The 19,831-nt window shown below is 45.7% G+C and overlaps 1 long non-coding RNA gene across 1 annotated transcript; it reads right to left on the minus strand.

Moving 5' to 3' along the window:
- Positions 1-806: 806 nt before the first annotated feature.
- On the minus strand, positions 807-7,495 carry LOC104664416. The gene is made up of 3 exons (XR_748270.2): positions 6,420-7,495; positions 1,329-1,484; positions 807-1,058 (listed from the first exon to the last, which is right to left on the minus strand). It is a non-coding gene; the product is annotated as an uncharacterized LOC104664416 (long non-coding RNA).
- Between the last annotated feature and the right edge of the window lie 12,336 nt (positions 7,496-19,831).

A 19,831-nucleotide genomic window follows, 5' to 3' on the forward strand; every position in this document is an offset into this window, starting at 1 on the left:
CTAATGGCGCAGTGTCCCCAACGTGCGGCCAAGAAACTGCACTGACGGCAGGACCCAGCGGCTCAGTTCTCCTACGCGGCCCCAGCAGCACGGCTGACGCATGCGCCCTCGCCCTCCATCCTCCGCCCTCGCGCCCGAGCCTGGCGCGGAGGCAGCTCTTTTCTGCGCACGCGCAGGCCCTTGCCGCCGCCTGACCGCTGGATTGCCTCGTTCCAGGAGGGCGCGGCTGCCTCCCCCGGACGCTGGGGAAATCAGTGCTCTCGACAGGGATGGGGGTCGGCCTGCCAGGAGCCATTCGGGGCCCACGGGGGAGCCGCCTGGCCCTCGTTAGGCAAGGGCCTTGGGAAAGCTGCCCCCCACAGGAGAGCGTGTTCCCGCCCGCGCGCTGGACGTGCCGGGGAGCACAGAGAGGCTCTTTCCGCTCCTAGCACAGATGGAAACGCTCTCGCTCTGCGGCCTGGGCTGGGAGGCAGGAGGGCCCCAGAGCCCTGCCAGCCCGCAAAGCCGGGAGGATTTTCCTCTCAAAAACGATACCGCTGATTAAACTGAAAACTTCTAAGGTCACGGAGGACGTTTATCCGGGCTGGGGCGGGGAATGGAAGGGCTGGAGGCGTCACCTGATGTTATAAGCTACTAAAAGGCAGCGGACTCTGCCGGGAGGCAGGCGCCTCATTGCAGCTTAGGGATGAATACAGAAACCTGGGCAGCTATTTTTACACTGGCTGAAACAGGGAGTGTGTGTGTGGCAGGGGAGAGGACGCAAGCAGCCCTCCCCCATCCATCCCCTGATCTTCCTCTTCCATATAGAGAGTTACTCCTCAGAACCGAAGCATTTTTATTTTCTGAAATCAGGAAAGGGAAAAGGATGCGGATCAAAACGTTTCCTAAATGGTTAAAATAAATGAGATAGCAGCATTCTGAATTTTCACGCGTTGGTACTCTCAGTCCTTCCTCCCCTTGTGTGCTGTCTTTTGAAGTCCAGAGTTGTCGGTCTGAGTTTGTCTTTTCCTGCTCAGGGAACATGGAATGGCTTCTGCAAGATTTGGGCCTGCAGAGAGCTGGAGGAGACAGAGAAAAGAGGAGCCTTTCTGCCAAAAATGCATTCTTGAGCCCGACTTGTGCGTGTGCACTGTTGAGTGTGACTTTGCTCTGTTAGGACTTAAAAGAAAGCTCTACTTCTTTAAATAGGAATTTTCAGACCTTGATAAGCACTGGGAAAGCAGAAGGTTGTCCAGGAAGGATGGTTGCTTTGGATTTTCACTTGATTTAGACCAACTGGAGCCATTGCCTGTGCTTTCTTGTCAGAATAAATTTGGAGCTGAACTCACCATACCCAAGAGGGAGATGTGCTGGGGGGAGGGCTGTGAGCTGTATGGGGAATTCTTGCTGACATCAAATCATTTCAGATCACTCAATTTACTTTGATTTCATTCAACGTCATTTCATTTTCTTTCCAAGTCCTAAGAAGTCTGGAAGAGGAGACGCTGAAAATAACTGCAAAACTTAAGGCATGAAATGAAATATCTCCTAAAATTAAAGTGAGGTTGTAGAGATTCACCATCTTAAGGATTTGCGTAGATGACCTTTTAGCAATTCTTCATTTGAGAATTATGGAGCTACAAACACTCGCACACACGCCAGAACCCCGCAAAAAGAAAACTTCACCAAGAAGGAAAGATTACATGGAAAGCTCTTCATTCAATGTGTCATTTCTAAGATTCACTAGATTGGAATGAGGATATAGAGTGGGGATGTTGGGGTGGGCAAGAAGCGGCGCATAGGGGGAGTTTTAAATGTGTTTCATCCATGACTAATGTCTCCAACAATGGGGAATAAAACAAATTTTGCCTTTTGTAAAGGGAAATTGAAATTCAAAGTTGTGGAGAAACATTACCACCCTGGGAGCCATGACAGCCTCCTAGGGTCCAGGCACAGCTGGGCTCTTAGAAATTCACCTACTTCCAAAGGCAGGTCAAAAGAAGGTGTTGCTTTATTGAGATAGTACAAATCAGGGGCTCCTTCATAGGAGAAAACCCCCAAACACTTCTACTATTTGTGTGCCAGTAACTTCCAGCCAAGTTTGAGGAAAGACCCAAATCATCGTTATTATTGTTTGTTTTCATATATGTTTGTTTATTCTGTTTTCCTTTTTAAAACATAGCAGAACTTGTACGTCCAAATGTATGCACACCCTGAGAAAACTTTCAAACCACTATTTAAAAAGTGGGAGCAGGACTATTCCCTTACATCCCAGAAGACAATTCTAGGCTAACCCCCTTTTCTATCCCTAACAAGTTTAAAGACAGTATATCTCACCTGTGGGCAGGCCACTCCCTATCCCCAGTTTCCTTCACTGGCCTGTCACTCTATTATATCCATAGCAACTTAACTCAGGTCTGAAAATCAGGAAACCTGGATCGTGTAGAAGTTAGGCCTCATGAGAGATTAAAATCAATAATCTATCTTTTTAGATATTCTGTCAGAGATCACATTTATTTTTAAGAAGCAACATCTAAGCTGTCCGAGTTCAAAAATCAGTTTCCTTTTTGTAATATAGCACAAGAGAAAGAGTTCCGGAAGTGGCAACTTAATTTGTATCTAATTTCAGCAAAATAATTGCAGACTGCTTCCAACTTGAATGAGCAGTGAGGTATAGCTCCAAGTAGTTACTTATTTTAGTAGCACTCCCTCAGGATGAATGCTAGCTATTTTCAGTTGCATGTGGGAAAACCAAAGGCGCTGCCAAGCTGTGGCAAGTTGGCATCATGTGTGAGCTGTCAGCCAGGATACTTACTTCCACTCAGATTCATTTTCTAACTTGCAGTTGGCGTGTGACCTTTTTCTTTATTCAATTTGGGGTCCTGATCACTTCCTTCCTCTGCCGCCCTACCTTCCCACCGATCTCTACCCCCACAGGCAGCTTTTGGCTGAATCCATTTAATAATAACAGTATGAGTGCCAAGTGGGTTGTATAAAATCCTTAGGGAGAGCTGTGAAATGAAGCACATTGTTCTTCGGGGCTCCTAGAGACCAGAATGTACCCATCAACAAAAACTAATATGCAATAAAATTATATGTCTTTCTCTATAATTTATGCAGAGTGGGATCATGCTGCAATGAGGCCATAAATAGCTCTTGGTATATGTGGTAGGCAGCCTCTAAAAGGGCCCCTGATAATCATCACTTCCTGGTATTCTCTCTCTCATGTAACCTCTTCTTCAGCCTGGGCTGGATGGACCTGGTGCTTGGCTTTAAACAAACTAAATACAGCAAAAGTGATGGGATGTCACTTCCAAGATTGGGTTACAAAAAGTCTCTCTCTTAAGCCAACTGCCATGGTGGGACGTGCCCCACGGAGAGGCCTATGTGGCAAGGAACTGATGTCTCTAGCCAGCAGCCACAGCAGTGAACCTGGAAGGTCACCCTCCCTTGGTAGAACCTTGAGTTGACTTTGGTCCTGGCTGACACCTTGATTACAGCCTGTGAGACCCTGAGCCAGAGGACTGCTAATTTACAACTGTGCTCCCGACCCATGAAAACTATACGATAACACACGTTAACTGTTTTAAGCTTCTCAGTTTTGGGGTAATTTGCTATGCAACAATAGAAAACTAACACAGTATATTCCTTAAAGCAGATAGACCCTCCTGCTCCAGTAACCCCACCAGAGTTCTGTCTCCAGACTTACCTCCTGCTACAGCTTCTCTATCACCCCTGGGGACACTTTTGGGGCACATCTTACTCTTAGGTGTCTTTTTGAGCTATTTCTTTTGCTGAAACAACCAGCCTCCTCTTCTTCACAAGATAAATTCCTGCTCATCCCTTGACACCTGGATCAGATGTGACCTCTGGAGAACCTTCCTAACTCGGCCAGGCAGAGCTGCTACATCCCGCCTTGGGGTTTCCACAGCGCTTTGCTTCTGCCTGTGCTGCAGCATATCCCATGGCACTGTCCTTATTGGTAGGCCTGCTAGGCTGCAGCTCCAGGAGCACAGGAAATGTTTGTTCATCTTCCAGTCCCTGGTGCCTAACACAACACCATGGTAAAACATCATTCTTGGAACGGATTACCAACTGTCTTACAGGAGCAGGGATCCCAGGCAGAAGAGAACATCTGGTAACTAGTTCCACTCTCACCTGATGCAGGGATCTTACTACAGCATCCTCAAAGCGTTCGGAAGAAGACCACTTTGGTTAATTGGACTACACACACACACACACACACACACACACACACACACACACACACATTCCAATATTATATTATATTGAGCACTCCATCAGCAGATTAAATGCTCTAGCAGCCAGCAGTGGTTTGAAGCTCTCTTGATCTGATCCCAGCCCCTTGATCCATCATTTAAGGTCATGGGGACTTGAAAGTTGACAGTCCTATAATTTGAGTTATCATCATTTCCGTCCACGACCTTGAAGTTGATATGTCCCAGGCATCATGGACAGGCTTTACTTCATTTTTAGAGCAAGCTAGAAAGAAATCATGAAGGCATCCCAAGGGACAAGTTACAGGGACATCCTTAGAGACAAACCTGAAAGAAGGGAAGGTTGTGCTTTTCTCTCAGATGGTGATCTAGCCCATGAAGGGAGGGGCTCATTGCAGGGTAAGGCTGTTGGAAGATCTTTCAGGAGTGGAATATGTTGTAAGCCTATCTACCCCATCATCATTTTCCCCTCCGTTGTCCCTCTCCTAGACCCCAACACACCTGTAGCAAATAGCTTCTTAACTGGTCTAACGACATTTAGTTATGACATTTTCCAAGTTGTTCTCCACAGGGAGATCAAACTCTTTCTGAAATGCACATTGGATCACATCACCTGTCCACTTCAACACTTCAGTGGCTGCCCGTGCATGGCCTTCCCCAGCCTGGTTGAGAATCTCACCTCCTTGCTGTCTGCACTCAGGTCACACTTGCCATCTTTCATGGCCTTAAATACTCATGTGCAGCCCCACTCTAGGGGATGCCCAGGACCCATTGGGCTTAGTTAATCCTATTGTTCCTTCAGATTTTATTTCACTCATCATTTCCTCAGAGATTTCCCTGATGTCCCTTATTAACCAAATCCCCTCATTATATACCCAGGACCCCACACATTGCAATGATGTTAATTTGTGTGGGTATTTGATCAAGGTCCTCTCCTTTTGAAGGCAGGGACCATGCCTGTCTTTGCTGACCCTGTATTCTTGGTACCTAGTATAACCTGGTAAAGAGCAGGGATTCAATCAGTATTTGTTGAATAAGTGAATGAATGAATGAATGAATGAATGAATGAATGAATGATGGGTGCTCTTTGAGGGTACCTGGAGGAAAAACAGAAATGTGGGAAGAATGAGAATTTAATGGAACCCAAAGCTGCGGCATAGAAAAGTAATTTGAAGTACACCACCATCCTAAAATGACTGTTGGACTTTCTTTAGACTGAGTGTGAACAACATTTACAGTTAGATGTAACTCCATTCCCCCAGGCTACAGCAGCCTCCGGGAAAACCTAGGATTTCAAGATGATTTCCAGAGCCTTTGGCTGTGCCTCCTACCCCTGCCACCCCATCAAGCCACACTAGCCCTCCCTTCCTCAGGAGCTGATGCTGGCTCTCCTCTGGGGAGGGGAGAAAGGGTGGAGTTGGGCGCGGATGATACCTCAGGTCCCCTTACTGAGAGTCTCCCTGTGTTATTGCCACCCCTAGCACAGCCACCACAGTCTTTATCCCAGGCACGATCTGCTTGCTGCCCGCGGCTCCACTCTGCTGCACAGGGTGCCTGATGGCCACCATTGCTGTGACTGTTCTTGCTGGGGCCTCTACTCTTGGTGGTGGGGGATTTGTTTTCCTACGAGTGTGGAAAGCTGTTCAGCAAGCCACTAGTGGAGCAACAATTGATTCCCTTCTTCTTTCCCTTAGATGATTCCCACCCTTCCTTGATTATCATCTCTCTTAGCAGTTTTGTAGCAGGCAAATAATTTTCCCTTACTTGTTCACAAATCTTAAATCTAGGAGTATAGGACCTGCTCATTGTTTTTATTTCCTAATTTCTGTTTCTTTCAGGGCTCAGGGAGGACTGACAGGACTAGCTAGAGTTGACAACCATTCATCTAACAAACATTTACTGCACAAGGAAGAGAGGTGATCAAGGCACTGCCCTTGTCCCCAGGAAGCTCGCCAGCGCATGGGACTCTGTGCAGGTGCCTTCACCTCTGGATTAGGTATTTGACTGTCAGGCCATGGCTGAGCATCCATCCTCTCTATGCTAATTTTTTCCAAAAGTCAGGAGTTTAGAAGAACACTAATGTGTTTTTCTTCCAGCCTTTCCTGCACAAATGACAACATCATTACCCTCAGCTTTTAAAATGCAAGTCTGTACAGAGATCCCAGAGTCAAGGAGGGCGCCTGAGTCATTTGAGATAATTACCTTTTTTTTTCTGCCTGAGTCTTGCGTATCTGTGAGTCAGCAATGGGGAAACTGGCATCAAAAAAAATTAAGGGAGGCTTAAAGTGAGCAAAGCAGAGCAGAACATTGGCAAGAGCTGAGTGCTGCCACAGCAGGAACATCATGCCGATCGTCATCTAAGGGAGCTCATGGTGCTGTCTGCCTCCTCTTAGCAACATCCACACAGGCTGGTACAGTCAGATCATTGTGACTTGGACAGGGATGAAAATACTCTGCTGACACCAATAGCTCCCAGCACAGCCAGGGTATTCTAGAGGTGTGTGGTGTCAGGACAGCCTGTGAGGCCTGATTTATTTACCTGAGTCATCTGAACGAAGCAGTGACTGGCTTTGCCTCACTCTGGCAAGAACTCGCAACAAACCCAAAGCCTCTTCCTCCACGGCCTTTGCTCCTGGAGCACAGCACTGACATCTTTTTAGCATCATAGACACTGTCACGTGGCAATCAATGACAGATGAACTGTCCCTTCCCTGGGCCACGAGCTCTTCAAGGCAGGAGCCTCAGCCCGGTTTCTTCCATGTCTCCAGGGCCCAGCACGGGGCCTGGCTTCTAGTTGTTTTCTGATGAATAAACGAATGACTATAGACATGTACTTTTGGAAACACAAGGGGCTTCTGTAGTGGCAACATGGTCAATAGCACAGTACTGTATTGGTTCTTTACAGCCTGCAGGACCCAAAGAAGGAATGGTATTTGTTTCCTGGAAAAGGTGTACCTCATGAGGGCACTGCTCAAGGGAAGGTGCCCACAACTTGGGGATCAAGGGAGGCACAGGTTGATCAAGGCCCCAGGAATTAAAATGGAGGTGTTTATCCTAAGGAGGCTCTGAACATCTGAGGCAGAGCCTCGATTCTCCAGGAAATTGACTTTGCTGGAGAATAAGGCTGGGGGAGGCAGGCTGTCTTAGGGGAGGAGTCGTATTTCAGCCCCACTGAGACCCCAAAGGCGCACTCCCTTGCTTTACCCGGACTGTCCACCAGGGGGCAGGCAGAGGTAGGAGAAGAGGAAAGCGGGCGGCTGGTCAGGCCCAGCACACCCAGCCTGGCATCCCACAGGCTGGGCTGCCCGACTCAGAAAAGGCCAGGCCGCTCCTCCTGCCTGTTGTGGCCTCTGTGATTTTATATGGTTTGGCCTGTGACATCAGACACCACGCGACCATGGTAACCAAAGTATACAGCCTGGAGTGAATGTTAATAAACAGGAAAGAAACGATCCCTGGTGTCTTACTTTACTCACTATTTGTGGTCTTGTTATCCATGCCTAATGTCTCCTTTATTACCCTGAGCAATCGAGATGTACCTGAATTCAGCAACTTTTTAAAATGAAATGCTAAATTGGGGAAATGTGAGTTGGTTTCCGCGTTTAACTAACTTTGAAATAGTGCCGTGAGTGACCTCTGCCTCTTGATATCCTGCTCAACACTCCTCTTATGTACAAACATGTAATTTAAAAGGAAAATTATTTCCTTGATAATCCCCACATGCCTTCAAAAGTCATTTTCCCCAAAGAAACGTCAGGTGATGGGATCCCGTCATTGGTTAAAGTTTTTCCTGATATCCTCAAGGATTGAAGAAAAACAGCACACCTGTCCTCCTATACAAATTATTATCCTATAGAAATTAATGGGCCCAGAGGCCCGGATCTAAAACAAACTAGGACTGAGTATAAAGGAATAAATGTTTTACCAGGCCAGATCACAGAAGTGAAAATCTTTGTGTCGAGATGAGAGCTGCTTCATACAACATCAGAGAGTTTGAAGGTTATAGTTCTCCTGCCTACCAAGAATATCTGATTAGAAGCTTTTAAAACTTTGCCTTAGTGAAGTTAAAGACTCTTTAATAAACTGCATCTTTAATTAGAATAAGAACAAACCGATCATATTACATGAACCAATAGAGAATGATAAAACAGTCCTAAAAGAAATGGTTTTCTAATAGAATCAGAATTCATATGCAAACTTTCCATGCTGCAGACTTTTTTGAATGCTACCCCTGATTTCATTCCAATAGTATTCACAGCTGAGAAGTATCTTTTAAAGATATAGCATGATATCAAGTTACTTTAATAGTTTGCAAAATACTCTCAAGAATTACCTAAAAGTATGCAGTTTCTATGATACCATAGATTAGTTCATCTAAAATTGTTTGATCTTCAATTAAAAACATAAACAGGTTTGTATATATTTGGTCACAGATGTTGCCTGAGTTTCCAGATGGCATTGTTCAAAGGTATTTCATAAATATGAAAAAATGTGTTGAGAAGGCGTCCATCTGATTGGGTATTCAGGCTTACAAAGAAAGTAATTACAGGGGCAGAGACTGGGAGTCAGCCCTCATTCATCTCAATTCTCTTTCACATATCAGCATAGCTTGACCTTGATTTTTTAGATGCAAGTAAAGGACATTGATGTAATTCAAATAAATTGGTTTTTTTCAAATATCCTGAGGAGTCTGGAATCAGACATGACAGACTCGATGGACAAAAGCCTGAAGGAGAACCAACTCTGAAGTCATCATAGTGGTTCTAAAAACAGTGTCTTTCCTTCTTATTGACCTAAATTTTCATCTTCTTTCTAGGGAACATTTGCTTGCCAGGTCCTTGGAAAAGGTCCACCTGTTGGCTTCTCCTCTCCCTTCCTTCTCGTCTGCGTTTGTGTCTTCCGTTGAGATTCCCACCAGGGAATGTCGCTGCCGCCATGGCAGCCTCTGGTCAGCTGAAGTGACCTTCAACCTTCCTTGCCTTTCTCTGAGGGCAGGGGCCTTGCTTCTCCCATTAACAAAGCACTTTCGGTCAACTTTTAGGTTCTTCACGGTTGATTAAACTGTGTTTATTTAGGATCTTCTCCTCTTTCTGTGTCCGGCTGATGACCTTTCTGCGGGTTCATTGTTGGAGGAGAATGCTCACAGGGTAGTCTGACTGCTTGTTAGCAGCTTTGGTAAAGATTTTGTTCTGGAAAATGTTTAGCCTGTTGAAATACTAGTGCATCTTCAAAGCATATGACGTTTTGCTTGGATAGTGTTCAGAATTGCTGTTACTGGGTAAGGGCAGAAGCATGTGAAAGAGAAAAACCCGAGCTAGCCTGTGAGCTATAACTGCTAGCATCTCCCTTGAACCTGGTGTATGTTGATCATTTTGCATGAAACTCCATAAGCTTCACTTGGTATGCCGTGGTTCTTTTTTTTTTTTTTTTTTTTTGAGATGGAGTCTCGCTCTGTTGCCCAGGCTGGAGGGCTGGAGTGCAGTGGCGCAATCATGGTTCACTGCAGACTTGAACTCCTGGGCTCCTGAGCAGCTGGGATTATGGGTGCATGCCACCACACCCACTAATTTTTATTTTTATTTGTTTAGAAATGAGGGTTTCCTTATGTTGCCCAGGCTGGTCTTGAACTCTTGGCCTCAAGCAATCTTCCAGCCTCAGCCTCCCAAAGTGCTGCGATTACAGGCATGAGCCACCACTCTTGGAGGTTCTTAATAAGAATAGATAGACATGGTTTTGTTGCTTGGAAATGGGAAGAAGAGAGAAAATGAGGCGCAGAAAGTTTTGTTGAGTGGCCAAAAGATAAGCCAGGACAAACACCTTAAGCCAGAACTCCATTTTTGGAGATTCTTGTCTGTAGGACAGCGAACACCCCTGCTGCCACCCTGCCCTAGGTTCTCAGGCAGGCTCAGCTCCCCAGTAGCCCCCACACTCTGAGGCCCAGCCAAATGCCAGTTCCACCACATGCAGGCATCAGTTCTTTCTCTAAGCACTGTGACACGTACTTGCTATACCTCTCAGAATGGTATTCTTGTGTTTTGCTTATTTGTGTATGAATCTTATCACACTGCCTTGATTGTGAGTGCTTGGAGTGTGAGAAATGTACCTCTGCATGCCCAGAAGCATGTGATACATATTTTAGTGAAAGCAAATGGATAAATGGAGGTGCAGATGGATGCTGTCCCCAGTTCTTCTCTTTAATGTCACCTACTCACCTGGATAACTTGTCCTCCCCATTCCTCACACTATGCTCAGCTCCCAGCTTCTGCAATTGGTTTGGCTTTACTCTGTAGTTTGGTTATTTGTTCATCTCACCTTTATATCTCTGCCTAGTCATTGTCACCCATCTTAGATGATCAACTGTTAGGGGACTGAGGCTCCACTTAAATCCCTTTACCTACCACTTGACAAAAACACAGGGCATGACTAAACACTTAATGGACTTCAGAAGATGATACTTAGAGAAGTGAATCACTAAAGCTGATCGCCTATCCTCTCAGAATGAAGGTTGAATGGTTCAGGACTTTGTGAAGTTCTTAGTCACCATTGCCCCCTTCCTCATAGTGAATCCTACCCTATACATTTTGTTTAGCTGCAGGGTAAACTAAGAATAATATTTTCTTATTCCTAGAACATGAGATTAGAAGACTGCTTCTAAAGGCCAGGTTTCTCAACAGCAGCATGTTGACATCTTGGGTTGGATAATTCTGTCGTGGGGGCTGTCGTCAGCGTTGCTGGACATCTTGCAGCATTTCTCATCTCTACCCATAGACGCCAGTAGCATGCCCCACTGTTTTTAGGAATTGCCAGAAGTCCCTAGGGTGGGGTGGGGGAGCAAAGCCCATGGTTGAGAGCCACTGCTTTAATAAAGGTGGAAGAGGGAAGCCATGGAGGAAAGGAAATGATGGTCATAATTAGGTATTCTTCTTCTCTTTGGAGGTTTTTGTTTTGTTTTTTAAGAAATGAAACCAGCATGGTGTTCTGCTCTGACAGTTGGGAGAGGAGAGTCTTCCAAATGCATTCAAATTATACAGCATTTCATCACTTTGCCCTTTTACACCCCTTAAGGGCTATTTTTTTCACCATTACCACTAGGTTGGACCTGCTTTCTGTGGCTCAATCCCATCTTGTTTTAGGAATAGCTTTCTGGCAGCTCTGACGGGCACATGATGACTTGCTGGGAGAGGCACCAGTGGGGCTGCTTTGCTGTCCCGGGCCCGGACACTGCCCTCATAAGGATACTGTGTTTAGGGCTCTGCTTCTCCACTTTGCTGATCTGGGAACTAGATTTTTTTTTCTTTTCCCTGTGAATTAGTAAGCCACTGGGAGCAATAATTCACCAAAACTGGACTCACCAGACACTGGGCTGCACACCAGACGATTACAGTATTGCTTTAAAATGCATATCCCCAGAGCCCTCACCCGGAGTTGGAACGTGGGCAAGCAGCGTGAAATGTGGCCCAGAGTGCACGTAGGGCCCCAGGCCAGCGGGGCCCCAGCCCTGGCCCAGATGTTTGGCCCTTTCTGTCTCAGCTGCCAAGGGGATGACCTTTGTGGCCAGTAGAGGGCGGGGCGGAGAAAAAGCTGGGATTTAAGAGAAGAGTGAGAGCTTAAAGATGTGCACGATCTTTAGAAATAATTTGCGGTGTCTGCTTCAGTGAATGTTGGTGTCCCGAGGCAGAGTGCAAGTCGTCCCCAGTGGACACTTTTCCAGAGTGGCCTTCGGTTATCAGGATGACCGAGGAACTGCAGGAGTTGTGGCAGAGGTGGAGTCAGGACAGGGTGCTGGGTGATCTCAGGAGCTATTCTCCCAGGCTGTGGGGAAGCCTGAGGAAAGTGCTCTGCTTCTGTGCGGAGCTCATCTCCCTAGCGATGGGCACAGGCACTTCTGCCCTGAGGGGGAGCTGCTGTCTGGCTGAAAGTGGCTGTGCCTCCCTGGCACAGGCCCTGGTTCTGCAGATCCCCTGGCCCTTCCTCCCTTGTGGACCACCCTTCTCTGTCATCACGCTCTGTCATCACATGCCTTATTTATTTATTTATTTATTTATTTATTTATTATTTTGGACGGAGTCTCACTCTGTCACCCAGGCTGGAGTGGCTCACTGCAACCTCTGCCTCCTGGATTCAAGAGATTCTCCTGCCTCAGCCTCCCGAGTAGCTGGGATTAGAGGCACATGCCACCATGTCTGGCTATTTTTTTCTATTTTTCTTTTCTTTTGTATTTTCAGTAGAGATGGGGGTTCACCATGTTGGCCAAGCTGGTCTCGAACTCCTGACCTCAAGTGATCTGACCACCTCAGCTTCCCAAAGTGCTGGAACTACAGGCGTGAGCCACCATGCTTGACCCACGTGCCGTTTTTTTTCTTTTTTAATTTCAAAGGTTCTGGTCACCTGCATTTGCTAACTCGGTGAATGACCTCCTGCATTCTGGGCTTGTTTAGCGAAGCTCCTAGAACCTGGAGATCGGCAGGGCTTTCTTCTGAACAGAGCTGCAGCCTCTTTGCTGCCCCTGAGCTAAAGCAACGGGTCACGAGTGTTCTCTAGGTTTGTCCCTTGCTTTACCCTGTGGGATATTCCTTCTCTGGAGATGTTTTCTCTTTGATTGTAGCTAAAGCTGACAGATGTTTCTGCTAAATGGATGGTGAATGCCTTTGGAAAGTTCGTATTTCTCCCAATAGAGAGGCAGGGAAAAGAAAGGAACATTGTAGTCTCCGTGTTTTCAGCCAAGGAAAGTGAAAAGCCATCTCTTTTTCTATGCTGTCAGGAAGCCTGATGCTGTCTTTTGAGCCCTGCCCATCTTTTGGGTCCTGGCCAGAGCACATCTCTGCTGGGCTGGGAGCAGATCCTCAGGATGTGGAAATGCATTGGCTGGACCTGGTTTTGCGTCAACGAACCAAGTGGGGCAGTAAGCTAACCACACGGAGAGGCCCTTTTCTCTACTTGAGTCATTCTCACATCCATTGCTGGGCCTTTGTCAGAGAGTCCTTTGTCACTTTTGAAAATGTGATTTCTTAGGAAATAAAAGAACAGTATGGCCATGGTTAGTTTTGCTGGTAAATTCTATTACTTGACACACAGTTACTGTAATAGAAAAATATGAATCTGATCAGTGTGTTAGGAGGTCTGTTACTACCACAGCAATCATCTTTGTCCCCAAACACCCCCATCCTGTACTTCAAAAGCATGTTCTTCAAAAGCCATTGTTGTTGACGAAACAGGACAAACTGTGCTTGTCTAATGCTGATTTCCTCTAAAGACGAAAGAGAGGAGAATGAAATGAAGCCATGCGGTTCCAACAGAGCTCTCTGCAAGCGTTGTTTCCATACTGATGTGTTTTTTTCACTGATTTTGGTCAGGGATGTTCAGATTTTCTGTTTGCATTTAATTTGCATTGCTTTTGTTCAGCCCTGTCTAGATCGACATTCTTCGCCCTCATTTAAGTTAAATGTGCCTCCTTAAAGATGTCTCCAATTCTCAGTGCTTTCACACTTGGTAGGAGCATCTTCTGAAGACATGAGAAGATGCAGGTCAGGGATTTGACAATGGGGTTTTGAACCCCAAGGATCAACATGGAGCAGCTTTCTGGATCAGTAATTCTGCTCGTAAACTTTTGGGAAGTGTTTTTGTATTAAGTGGTGGTGTAATAATGGAGTTGAGTGCTCAATTTACATGAATTTTAAAGATAATGTTCAAAGCATCAAAAATATTTAATGCTTATACCTGGTGCCATAAGTGATCCCCTCAGACTCCTGAAGTAGGTAGAATTATGAGTCGAATTGTGTCCCCCCAGAATGTGTTGAAGTACTAATCCTATCCCTCAGTACTTCAGAATGTGAACTTATTTGGGAATAGGGTGATTGCAGTTGAAATTAGTTAAGTTCAGAAGAGGTCACACTGGAGTAGGGTGGGCTCTAGTCCAATATGACTGATGCCCTTATGGAAAGGGGAAATTTGGACACAGCCATGCACACAGGGAGAACACTATGGGAAGATGGAGGCAGAGATCAGGGTGATGCTTCTGCCTGACAAGGAATGCAGAAGATCGCCACAAAACCCCCAGCTAGGTAAGAGGCCTGGAACAGATCCTTCTCTCACAGCCCCGAATTTTAGACTTTTTGGTCTCCAGAACTGTGAGACAATAAATGTATCTTGTTTTAAGGTACCCAGTTTGTGGTACTTTGTGACAACAGTTCTGGCAAACTAATACACGTGGCCATTCTCTTCTCTTGCTGAGGGTGCTTTATTGACAGAGCTTGAGGAACACTGAATTGGGTCATGGAAAGAGCATAATTTTGGAGTCCAGAGAACCAGCTTTGGATTCTGGCCACCTACAAGTCGTATTTCCTTGGGCATGAATCCAAATGTCCTGTTGTGAGCATAAGCAGGAGGGCGCACGTAGTAACACCAAGAATGGAATGTGGCAACCTGTTGGGTTCTCAACGGATGCTATTCTCACCTTGCCTTTCCCTTCTGAGCATTTGTCTAAGAGATGAAAAACTCAGAGCCTGGAAAAGTGAAATGCCTTGTCACACTGTGAGGCGCTGCAAGGCTGGATATCAAGTCCAGGACATCTGATGCCACATCTGCTCTGTGGTTACCCTTGATGTAGTCTTTGGTGAGCCTCACATCCCATTATAAAAATTCCCCACATATTGTGTCCTATAAAGAATTATAAAGAAGAATCTCTAGGCCCCAGATGCTATTTCTACCATTAAGTGAAAAGCGCTTGCTCCTGAAAGGTTCTTGCACTACCCAAAAAGCCTTTGTAACAAAATAAATGCCCTGATGTCATTCTCATTTTTTACATATTCTTGACATGTAATTGTTAGCATGTGTTAATTATTGGCTCATGAAAACTTATACTTTATTAAAAGGCATTTTGCAAGGTTCCTTATAGGAAGGTTTGCATCTTTTAAGAAGGAACCAATCAGAGTCAGAGGGTTGATGGAGGCTGTGAAAACTGCAGAGGCCTGTCCTGCAGGAACACGATCTGGGTGCATGGTAATGAGGCATGATAAGGGATTCAAGCAAAGCCACTGATGGTGACTAATTCCAGATTCCAGGTGGCAGGCATGCATTACATCTTTTTAACAGAATAAAGCCATGGAGGAGAAATCAATTTGCAGATTCAGGAATGTTGCCTAAGTTATGTTCCAGTATCGATAAAGATCAAGGGCTGGGCCAGGCGCGGTGGCTCACACCTGTAATCCCAGCACTTCGGGAGGCTGAGGCAGGTGGGTCACGAGGTCAGGAGTTCAAGACCAGCCTGGCCAAGATGGTGAAACCCCGTCTCTACTAAAAATACAATAAAATTAGCTGGGCGTGGTAGCACGTGCCTGTAATCCCAGCTACTCCGGAGGCTGAGGCAGAGAATTGCTTAAACCTGGAGGGGCGGAGGTTGCAGCAAGCCGAGATCTCGCCACTGTACTCCAGCCTGGGCGACAGAGTAAGACTCCGTCTCAAAGTAAAGAAAAGAAAGAAAGAAAGGAAGAAAGGAAGGAAGGAAGGAAGGAGGGAGGGAGGGAGGAAGGAAGGAAGGAAGGAAAAAAAGAAAGAAAGAAAGAAAGAAAAGAAAAGAAAAGAAAAAGAAGAGAAGGAAGGAAGGAGAAGGAAGGATGAAGAAAGAGAAATCATTCATTAAAGAAAGAAAGAAAGAAAGAGAAAGAAAGAAAGAAAGAAAGAAAGAAAGAAAGAAAGAAAGAAAGAAAGAAAGAAAGAAAGAAAGAGAAAGAAAGAAAGATCGATCAAGGGCTGGAGTCCAGCCTGCATGGATCCTGCCTATCCTGAGGAAGTCAGAGACACTCTGGAAAGTGCTATAGGTCCCTTTCTCCAAAACATACCCCAATATCTCTCTCTATAAAATGTTTCAAACGATTACCAGGGGTTCAGCCCCTCTCCCAGGCTCCCTTCAGCTTACTCTAAGGTCCCTGAACTCCAGGTTAAAAACCATCCGCATTTCCCTTACTGGCCTCCCTCAAAATTCAAAAACAAAACAAAACAAAAAGAAAAAAAATTAAGTGCTAGCTTAAAGGACATTTTATGACTTCTTTTTTATTTTTTGTTTTTGTTTTGTTTTGTTTTGAGACGGAGTCTCGCTCTGTCGCCCAGTCTGGAGTGCAGTGGCGCGATCTCAGCTCACTGCAACCTCTGACCCTCCAGGTTTAAGCAATTCTCTGCCTCAGCCTCCGCAGTAGCTGGGATTACAGGCGCCCACCACCACACCCGGCTAATTTTTTTTTTTTTTTTTTTTTTTTAGAGATGGAGTCTGGCTCTGTAGCCCAGGCTGAAGTGCAGTGGCGCCATCTCAGCTCACTGCAAGCTCCGCCTCCCAGGTTCACGCCATTCTCCTGCCTCAACCTCCCGAGTAGCTGGGACTACAGGCGCCCCCCACCACGCCCGGCTAATTTTTTTGTATTTTTAATAGAGACGGTGTTTCACCGTGTTAGCCAGGATGGTCTCGATCTCCTGACCTCGTGATCCGCCCGCCTTGGCCTCCCAAAGTGCTGGGATTACAGACGTGAGCCACCGCGCCCGGCCCATGACTTCTCTTTTACTTAATCACCAGAGGCAACTCAGAAAAAAAAATCATGTGTCCCGGATTAAAGAATAATCATCGATACAGTAGTGTTAGTGGGAGAAACTAGAAACCACGGTTTATTGAATGAAAAGGTCTATCAGAGTCTGGAGGCCTGCCTGGGTTATAGGCTCTTTCAAACCTGTAATCATGTGAACGTGAGTGAACTTCTCTCAGCCTCAGTTTCTCTATGAACGCCTGCAGAAGTCACAGCACCCACCTCACAGCTGCCTTGTGAGTAATAAATAACACCGCAGATCTCAAATCACCATGTGAATTGTCAAGGAATAGAAAGCGGTATTATTCATATGAAAAATAAACTTAGTGACAAAAACACTTAAGCATTTATATTTTTTAGAACTTTGTTCTAAAGTTTGAGAATTTTAATGCATTGTAATAAAAAATATACTTCATGAAAAAATAAGAGAATGAAAGATTTGATCCTATTCTATCCGTGTTTGAATTTTTATGTCTAGAGGGAAAGCCTAATCTAGAAATTGCAACCAAGTCCACAAGTGTGTTGTTTCATCTTCAGTGTTAAGCAAGCTTTGTTTTGTTTGTTTTTTACATAAATTGCCAACATTTAAAGCTGTAAGATTTTCTCATTAAACAAACCCTGAGCCAGGTGTGGTGGTGCACACCTGTAGTCCCAGCCACTTGGGAGCCTGAGGTGGGAGGATCGTTTGAGCCCTTCAGTTCAAGGCTGCAGTGAGCCATGACTGCACCACTGCACTCCAGCCTGGGTGAGAGAGTGAGACCCTGTCTCAAAAACAAAAACAAACAAACAAAAAACAGCCCTAAACCAAAACAAAAACCCAGGATTTTCAGTTTCTTTCAGAAAAATTAAAGCGGAATTCATAGCACAACTGATTGGTGTTTTCTACAGCCCACTGTGCCCACTCCTGGGCTGTTTGCTACCCTGGGTCAGCCACAGCCAAGGTACCACCTGGTGTCACTTTCCTACCAGGAGGCCTAGACTTTCAAGTAGTTCCCTTTTTCCTCCCTCCCTCCCTCCCTCCCTCCCTCCCTCCTTTCTTTCTTTTCTTTCTTTCTTTCTTTCTTTCTTTCTTTCTTTCTTTCTTTCTTTCTTTCTTTCTTCTTTCTTTCTTCTTTCTTTCTTTCTTTCTTTCTTTCTTTCTTCTTTCTTCTTTCTTTCTTTCTCTCTCCCTTCCTTTTCTTTTCTTTTCTCTTTTTCTTTCTCTTTCTTTCTTTCTTTCTCTTTCTTCCTTTCTTTTTCTTCCTTCTTCCTTTCTTCCTTTGCCTTCCTCCCTCCTTCTTTCTTTTCTTTGTTTCTTTCTCTTTTCTTTGTTTCTCTCTCCTCTCTCTCTCTCTCTCTCTCTCTCTCTCTCTCTCTCACACACACACACACACACACACACACCATCACCCAGGCTGCAGTGCAGTGGTGTGCTCTCAGTTCACTGCAACCTCCACCTCCTGGGTTCAAGTGATTCTTACGCTTCAGCTGCCCAGGTAGCTGGGATACAGGTGTGCACCACCACACCCGGCTAATTTTTGTATTTTTAGTAGTCATGAGGTTTTGCCATGTTGGCCAGGCTGGTCTCTAACTCTTGGCCTCAACTGATTTGCCCGCCTTGGTCTTCCAAAGTGCTGGGATTACAGGCATGAGCTACTGTGCCTGGCCTCAAGTAGCATCTTTCTAAAAAAAATTAAACTTGTAAGGAGACAGCCAGTGCTTGAGACCAAACATGGGGTGTGTGGTCGCTTGCCCCTCAGCTTTGTTTTACCCTTGGCCCAGATGTGGGTCAACACTGCCTGGGTGGAGGGAGCCTCTTTCTTGTAAAATGAGCACAGGATCCTTGCGAGGATTAAGTCAGATGACATATGTAAACACCCTGCAAGAGTCAACATTCAGGAAATGGTAGTTCTGAGCAAGGGTGTCCCAGATCACTCAGGGCCTCACAAGATTCTGACAAGTAATCTGCACCTCCAACTCCAAGGAGCAATGGTCACAGTTGGCACCACATCTGTTTGCCAGGTTCAGCTTTAGGAAGAAGGCACCCCGTGAGACCACAGTTTCTGAGGAAAAGGACACAGGTCAGGGGAATGAAACCCAAAGTAGAAACAGACCGTAAGTGCTAACGCAGATGCCTTTTGCCTTTGGTTACTCACTCCTATGTAGCGACGAGTATTAGAATGTCCAGGGAAATGCACTGAGCAGAACTGTCTGTTTTAACAAGGCCACATGTAGCAGAGTCGTGTACCTGAATTTGTTCCAAAGAAGACATTACCAGGGATAGTCTGGTGCGTTGGCCCCAAGGGCTCACTTCCAGAAAAAATACACAGCCAACTTCCTACAGAGATCCCATGGCCAGGGGCCTGTAAACCTAAGGAGCCTGGGCTTCTTTGGTGTGGGAGGGAAGCAGCTGCCAGGCACTGCTGTGGGCCTGACTGGCATTATCGTCAAGGAAATCAGCAGTCCCCAGAAGCCATGCCCAGAAGTGATCTCACTGTTTTCTTCTCCCTGCCAAGGATTCCACCCAAGCCTGTTTTATAGGAAGTCGTCTTTCTTTTAAGCAGAAGGGGACCTCCCCTGTGTTGAGCAAAATGTGAGTAAATGATTACTGGCAGCCATAAAAGGATCTCATTTCTGTGATCCCCCCAAAAGGACCTGATTTTTATACATTTGCCTTTTTAGTTCATTTTGCAAGTACAAGACTGTTAAATTCACTTAATGATGCCAGGGGTAAGGTCCACTTTAGGAAAGGGGGTGGCCAAGGATTTGGGATTTCCCCACATTGTTTCCTTTTCCATCTCATGAGCTAACAAAAGCAACTCTCTGAGTGCCATACCAAGGAACTTGTACTGAGAAAAATAATCCATATGTATTTGCTATTATAAACTAGGGTGCTCTTCAGAAAGAAAACCAGGGCTTTTTCCAGGGTGGGCTCTGCCCTGGAGTGGGGCAAATGATGTGGCAATGAGCCCCATATTGGGGATGTTGCGAGGAAAAGGGTACATTTTTGATGGGAAACATGAGGTCATCTAAGTTCAAGCTGTAACCGAGGGAGAGATTCTGGGC

Source organism: Rhinopithecus roxellana, chromosome 1, assembly GCF_007565055.1.
Source record: "Rhinopithecus roxellana isolate Shanxi Qingling chromosome 1, ASM756505v1, whole genome shotgun sequence".
NCBI classification, from domain to species: Eukaryota; Metazoa; Chordata; class Mammalia; order Primates; family Cercopithecidae; genus Rhinopithecus; species Rhinopithecus roxellana.